Source organism: Aythya ferina (genome assembly GCF_964211825.1).
Source record: "Aythya ferina genome assembly, chromosome: 5".
Classification (NCBI taxonomy): domain Eukaryota; kingdom Metazoa; phylum Chordata; class Aves; order Anseriformes; family Anatidae; genus Aythya; species Aythya ferina.
In genome coordinates, this window is record NC_140301.1 from 2,157,896 (window position 1) to 2,166,329 (window position 8,434).

Sequence of the window (8,434 nt, forward strand, 5' to 3'; positions counted from 1 at the left end):
GAAGGCTATTCTGTATCTCCTTTCTTATTTGAAGAGGAATATAACCAGTGCTGCATGTATAGGAGCATCAATACTCACTCTTGCTTCATGTCATTCTTCAGGTAGGGATGGTCATTAAGTGTTCGTCCTACATCATAAAGTTCAAGTTGATAACTTCTATGGGAGAGTAAACATGGCAAATATGCCCTGATTATTGTTCCTTTGTGTTCAGCTGTTTGTTTCAGCTGATCAGTTAAGTGGTGCATGGCCCCATAATACTACCTTCTGTTTTAGGTGTGGGTTACTGGATGCACAATGCACTCAATCCTAAGTGCTTCAAAGCTGAAGCCAGGAGCTGTAAGCACAGTCCTAATTTCCAACTACAACTGTATAGTAGAGGTGAGACAAACGTGATGCTTTATAGGAGGTGCAAGTAAAATAATTCTTAGTTAAAACTTGTAGAATGGAATCAGAACCTGCCACTAACTTTCACCAAACTTTTCTGGAGAAGGTCAAACTGGCATATGTAGATTTGAGTAGCATAAATAAGCCTTGTATTCTTGCCCAGTCTTCAGTCTGATTACTGTGTTCTTAAATAGCTCTGCATGAAAACTTCTTTTTTTGTTGTTGTTGTAACTAGCTGCAGATTAGATGAGGTAAAATCGGTTTGGATGCCCTGATTTCTGCTAGAGAAGAATAGAACTTAAGAACAGTACATACCAATTACATCTCTGAAAAATGTGGAAAGGGTTATTTGCAGTACAAAATATCCTTAATTCTGAAACCACTCCAGTGGGAAACAACAGCATGCATATAGTTTATTGAAACTGGTATAAAAAAGGCTCTTAAAATTGCAGTGTCTTACTCAACATATTTCTACAGGTTGGGAAAAAGAGCATCTTGTTCTTAATCTACTTGTTTTTATTATTTGACTGCTAGTGCAGTCAGTTTGCATGCATATTCCATTTGAAATAGTCAAGTCACAGTCCAAATTAAACGTATAACTAATCAATAAAGGCTTTTATTACTATGAATTTTGTGAAGCATGAGGTATAATACACTACATGGATTGGAAAAAATGCCTAATAAACACAGTCATGAAGTTCACCTTCTGAAATGTTCAAGTAGGGTGTTGAAGAGATGGTTCAGGATCCGTCTCTTCCACATCAGTTGCACAGTTTACTTCTTGGCAAAATCCACAAAAAGCCTAGTCCTTTAAATGAATCAATCCGTATTAGATTTAAAGATTTGTGCAAGAGAAGTTACTGCTTGCCTAGTGAAAATTTTGAGCACCTTTTCTAAGAAGTAGCAAGTATTAGAGCTGGACTGCTGTAAGACTACACCATCTCTTCTTCAAGTTGCGCTCTGACCCTGGCAATCATTTATGTTTTGACTTCTGAGGAGACTATTCTAACAGAAGTTTCCAAGCATAAGAACATCTTTATGACTTCACACAGTTTTTTTGGTGGTGGTGGTTTTTGTTTTTAATGAGGAAAACTGCAAGCAGCAGCGTTGTGCTGTGGAGACGAGGTTGGGATCAGAACAAAATTCTGGTTGAGAAAGTGAGTCAACTCATGAGCTTTTGGCAGACAGAAGCTTCCAGCTGCCTGCTATTCAGAGCTGAAAGTTCTAGTGGTTTCTGTAAAGTCTAAGGCTGCATCTGGAACATGAATTACAGCTTATGTTATAAGCCAGGCTAGCTGCTGCAGTGACTGATAAAAGTTAAGTTTATGGCCAGTTCAAATTAGTTCATGCCTTTCACATCAGTCACTGCACAGCTGGTATAGCATCTGAAGGGAAAGCCTGCTTTTACCTGGACCTGGCCAAACCTACGTTTGTTAACAGTTGCTTGCTACACTGCTTTATTTCAAATACTATTCAGATGGCCTTCCCCATGGCAAACAAAGGTGTTGGAATGTTCTTGTTCTGTGGTGTGGGTGTGTGTTTGGAAAGTGCAGTGCCATTAGTATCATAGGTATTCCCTTAACCTAGAATAAATTGGGTGAAGCACTGATGAGGTGGAGGTTAGTATCATGAAAGTTAACAGCAAGACAAGCTGTTAGAGTGTTCTCAGTGTTCTGCTCTGTCTTCCGCCTCATCCCCTTTAGGGTAGGGAATGTTGGACTGTTCTTTGAACTTATCCAACTTCTGTGGTAGGGCACAATACCTTAATGAACACCTCCTGAAACAAGGGCGACAGTGAGTGCATTTAGGAGAAAATAAAGCAGTAAGAAATACATTGCCCCCTTCTAAGAGCAGAGGGGGCGTGCTCTAGAGGAAGAGGAATGGGGTGACGTTGACATAACACGGAACTGGCATAAGCGTATGCTGTTTAAAATGTGGTCTGTGCTCAAGTATTTTTGGAACATTATCACCCACAGTTTGAAGAGGGATGTGCAGTACACACACATGAATTTTGAAGGGTTGCTTAAGTTGCAATGAATGCAAATGTATTTTAAAGCCAGTGAATTCATACAGTTAAAGTTGAACTAACATGGAAGAAGGAAATTAAGAGTGTGAGATTAAGATGTCACTCACAGGTACAGTACTTAATACTATTAAACACACTTGTGTGGAGCTACTTCTCCCCTCACTTCACACAAATTACCATATCTTATAATTTTATTATTGCTGCTTATCTTGAAGGCCATTGGTCAAAAACGAGTATTCAGAAGTCATCTTGCCTCTACAGGTAGGAATAGTCTTAGTTCAGTGGGGAAAGGTCCACTTGTAAGCATATCTATATATGCTGTATCCTCAAAAACAAAATAGCAATACCAAGATGCAGCTTAGACTTAGGAATTGCATGGCAGATCTACAGTTGTGGTTACTAGGGTTTAATAGAGCTAGTAATAACAATTTAAAGGAGAATATTTTAATATGGCTTTGGGATTTCTAGAGTTCTGCATCTGTTTACAGTACAACCAAGGAAGGACAACCCAAGCAAGCTTGCCACTGCTTCAGAGACAGGTGCATGGAAGAACTTAGCTATCTAGTAAGACTTGGATCTTCTTGGATCTATTACTCTCCAGGTATTACAGAATAAGTTTCCCTTCTAAGTGAGTAGGAAGTCTGTAATTAAATCATGCCTTTACTTCTGAAGTTCAGAGACTGAATAGGAATCTTTAGGTATCCATGACCATGTCCTTGAAGCAGGGCCCCAATGTACATAGCCAGTGTTTGGGAGGAGGACCGACGTTTTTCACAACGAGAGCCCACCCCTCCCCTCTTCTTCCTTTTTCCACTTTTTATTGCTGAGTGTGACACCACGTGGTACGGAATAGCCTTTGGTTTAGGTCAGCTGCCCTGGTGATGTTTGTCTTCTCACTTTGTTGCCCACTCCCTAGGAGGGTTGGAGGGAGTCCTGATGCTGTGCCAGCGCTGCTCAGCAGCACACACAACACTGGTGTGATAACCACTGCTGTTCTAGCTACAAGTGCAGAGCACAGCACTGTGTGGGCTGCTGCAGGGAAAGTTAACATCCCAGCAAGACCTAGTACACTTGGAAGGATTAATTATAAGACAGATATCATGACTTTTAATGTGGAGCTGTTAAATAGGTACTGGCTCAGCTGGATTCATTTTAAAAAGTCTACGCACGTCTGCTTTAAAAGGGTCCATAGAGCGGGTAGTTGGAGACAAATGAAAATGTTATTTTTAACGAGCTGTATAAGCAGCCCTGACAACAGTTTTGCTTGGTGTAAATACATGGTTTAAGTGAGGAAAGCACTATCTGACAATGATTTTTATCTTTAAATATTTTGGACATAAATCTTGCCTTTAACAGTGAATGTGCCTAAAATATCTGATGGGCGAAACATCAGAATTCTGTTATTTAAGAAGCTGTGCTTGTGAAGGAAAAAGTGGTCTTTAGCTGCTTATATAGAAGTATGTGGGGGACGAGGAATTTAAAGAATTTCAGCTGTTACAAATATTTATTTCTTTTAGGGCAAAGTGAAACTCAAGAAATGAAGGCCAGGTTATTGAGAACGTTCGAGTTAAAACTGAAATACAAGGGAAGGTTAGATTTGCACTTCTATAACAATTTTCTTTAAACTTTTAAGAAATGGTACTATATTCTCTAAGACTTGATAAATGTATTTCAAGATTTATCAGTTTAGGATGTAGCACAGTAGGGGACCAGACTTTCTTGAAAAGTAATTGTAATTGCACGAATCTTAATAAAATGTTCACAGTAGTAGTAAATTGCGCTAAAGAGTTCACTGTAGTTGAGTCTTGCTGTTTCCACCGTTAGGCTGATCTAGCACTGTCCTCTGCATCAGTCAGCTCAGGAGTACGTGGTATGATCAGATACTTGAAAACGCATTTAATTGGAGTTGATCTCTTAACACCTTTCCCATAGGTGAGAATTCTCAAGACTGTGAAGTATTTAGGTATGATAAAGGGCCATTCATCCATTCAATTAGATAAGCAATGATGTAGAAGTACAATTTTGATAGGTATAATGCAATAAAAGCCAAAATACCCTACTTCTGAGTTTTGGCATGTCCTCAAGAGGTTAAACCTGTGGCAGCTCATTGAAATGAGGAGTACCATACTGATACATAGCAGCCCATTCGCTGGAATCTCTCTGACAAAATCTATCACTATTATAAACCATATCAAAGTTTATGTTATTCTGTCAGACATTGTTACTGAGTTAATGAAATTTAAATTTCATCTTTAAGTAGAAAACAGTCAAGATAATAAAAAAGGTTGAGGGGAATCCTGGTCATCCACCACTGCACACGTCTGTGCAATAAAATATGTAACCAGCAGCTGAAAAAATTGGACACTACACCCTGAAAACACAGTAGAATAAGCATAGACTTTTTTATAAAACAGTATATTTCAAAATGGCTGAATATATAGGTATGCCTGAGACATCGGTGATATTACACTGATAGAGTCCCCCACTCACTGCAACTATAATTTTGAGTAAGTTATATACTGTAGTGTGAAGAAATCACTTACCATAAAACCTCTGAGAGCTCCATCTTGACTTCTGAGAACACTGATTCACTGAACATTTTCACAGATCCACAAGGATTCTTAAATTGAGCTTACAGTATCAGAAAATGAAGCTTGCTGTTAATGTTTGCTGAAATAGCAGATTATAAAATCAATTTGGAAAAAAATTCTGAACATAACAAAATCCTATAAAATCCAAAACACGAAGGGAACTAGTAGATAAATATTGTATGCAAATCTGTTCTTGAAAATCTCCAAGTTTGAGTGGGTGATAAAGACTCATAAACTACTTGATTCTAATGAACTATTCATGGAGAACAGGGGTAAATGAAGTCTAAAATTGAAAACTAATTCAAATAAGTAACGATACTGTCTTGAGCTACTGTTTTGCAGGGTGGAATTCCTTATTTAAGTGTCCAAATGTTGAGTGCCTAGACACCCATACGTTCCTTAGGCAACAGAGAGAAACAGGTTCCTCAAAGTGATTCATTCCATCTACTTTAGATAATTACCTTAGGATAGAATAAATTGCCCTCTGGGGATGCCTGTCCCTCTCCACGGACTGCACAAGATGTCTAGACTGCTAATTTTCAGATATCTGAAGATAAATGAAATTCATCTCAATCATTTGGCCGTGTAACATTGAAATAAAATTTGCTGTAACTCCATACAAACACATAACTGCACTGTACACAAGTTGTGTGCTGTCCTGGTGCTCTGACATCATTAGGTACATCCATGTTCTGACACTGAAGGCACAGCACAATAGCCTCTAAAAAGCATTAGCATAATAAAAAAACATGAAGTTCAACAAGGCCAAGTGCCAGGTCCTGCACCTGGGGCGCAATAACCCCAAGCAGAGCTACAGGCTGGGAGAGGAGTGGTTGGAGAGCTGCCAGGCAGAGAAGGACCTGGGAGTGATGGTGGATAGTCGGCTGAATATGAGCCAGCAGTGTGCTCAGGTGGCCAAGAAGGCCAACAGCATCCTGGCTTGTATCAGAAACAGTGTGGCCAGCAGGGCTAGGGAGGTGATCGTCCCCCTGTACTCAGCTCTGGTGAGGCCGCACCTCGAGTACTGTGTTCAGTTTTGGGCCCCTCGCTACAAGAAGGACATCGAGGTGCTTGAGCGGGTCCAGAGAAGGGCGATGAAGCTGGTGAGGGGTCTGGAGAACAAGTCCTACGAGGAGCGGCTGAGGGAACTGGGCTTGTTCAGCCTGGAGAAGAGGAGGCTCAGGGGTGACCTTATCGCTCTTTATAGGTACCTCAAGGGAGGCTGTAGCGAGGTGGGGGTTGGTCTGTTCTCCCACGTGCCTGGTGACAGGACGAGGGGGAATGGGCTAAAGTTGTGCCAGGGGAGTTTTAGGTTAGATGTTAGGAAGAACTTCTTTACTGAGAGGGTTGTGAGGCATTGGAACAGGCTGCCCAGGGAAGTGGTGGAGTCACCATCCCTGGAGGTCTTTAAAAGACGTTTAGATGTAGAGCTTAGGGAAATGGTTTAGTGGGGACTGTTAGTGTTAGGTCAGAGGTTGGACTCGATGATCTTGAGGTCTCTTCCAACCTAGATGATTCTGTGATTGTGTGATTCAGTATGGCCGCTGTAGAGCAGTTCAGACTCTGGTGCAAGTTGAACTAGAATAATAGTAAGTCCTGAAAGTGTAGAGAGGGGAAGAGATGTTCTGCATTCTGTAACTATGTCTTCAAACTTTGTTGTAAACCCTTACCACTGCATGGAAAGTCAAGACTGGTATTTATTAGCAACTTACCTCTGCTTGAAAGAGATGGTGTTGGTTCTGTGAAGTGCCTAAGTCCCTAAACTTCAGGATCAAGATAAACTTTAAAGACTATTAAAAAGATCAAGCAATTGCTAACAGAAAAATATACACTGATCCTCTCCTACTGTACTCTAAACAAACCGCGTTCACAGTCAATGAGAACCAAATCCTAAGCTACAACAGAGCTCAAAAGAAAACCGTTGATACAGTCATGCAAATTGTTAGTGGAAGCACAACAGAAGCAGTAGTAGAAGTAACTTCTACAGTAAAGTAGTATTATAATTCCATGTATTTTACTCTGGAATAAATGAATTATAATGGGAATGCTATAATGAATTATGAATTTAAGAGCTGCAAGCCATCCAGCTATTTCAGAAGGCAAGGAATGCTGCCTGTAGCATGACAAAGGCATTTTTCTACCATTGCTATTTAAGAAGTAAAGAACTTACATATCATGAATTAAGAGAAAATACAGCTTCCCCCCCCAGTCACAGTGATATGACTTTATATAACGTTATAGCTCCCATTAACCCTCTTAATCAAAGGGAAGAAAAAGCTGTGTTGTTGCTGTTCAGTTCAAAGCAGGTGACAAGGGTTGATGGGTAGCATCACATGACAGTGAAGGCTATACTAGTAGAGATGCATTTGAAGCATCAACAAGTTTCAAAAATCCTGTTAAGTGCTGTACGCTTTTTCCCATCTTATTGTTAAAACGATGTCAACCCTCACATTTGGCATTGCTGCCAGTTCTCCATTTGTTATACTTTGGATATATTAGTCTTCTTTTAGTGACATTTAATCTGTCTCACTTTTTGCTTCATAAAGTAAAAACAGGTTTTTGCTTTTGCCTGTTTTACTTTAAGAAGGAAAAAAAGTTGGCATCATACCTACCTACCTCATCTGTCCATTGCTTCCTTTTGATTCTGAAAGAAGTGAGGACAAGGGTTGTGACTCTCTTGATAGGAGAATCATTTCCTCTAAGGGCCACAAGTTTTCCTCAAGCATGAGCTTTCAAAGCTATCTAACTTCCAGTCTTCAAGTGTGGCAAACCTACCTAAGTGACTGTATGTCAACAATAACACTGGGATTAGAAACAGAACTGAATCTTAACTAACAAACAAGGTAGCTGTTCTATTCTGCATGTTACTACTCAATTAAGTTTACGTAAGACTCTGTACAGAAACTTGATACTGAACTGAGCCTGTAAAAGTGTCTCAACTGTTTTACATTCGACTTTGTCTGCTGTGGTTACCAACAGCCCATAAACACAGGACAAAACATACACAATGAGAACAGCTAATGCTCACAGCAAACCAGAAATAGCAGCATGGGAAACTTAGCTTTCAGTTAGTACTTGAAGTTAGATATCAGTAGTGACAATCTGGACTTTCTAAAAAAAAAAAAACAAAAAAAACAGAAGGAACATAGTTTAGGCTATACAATCTTTTAAAAACAATAGCAATACATGATCTTCTTAGTGAATGTCTAACTTGATGACCAATGAATGTAGAATTCCCCACCCACCCCAGACTGGTGCAGAGGACTTTCCAAAACTTCAGGAAAAGACAACTGTAAAGAGAAGTCAGGTTCACGTCAGTCTACAATACAGATACAATACAATAATGAACACAGAGCATGAAATGAGCTCACTCCTACAGCCATACATTTAAGCTAAAATCCAGTTAGACTACTTCCTCAAAACACATTGCTTT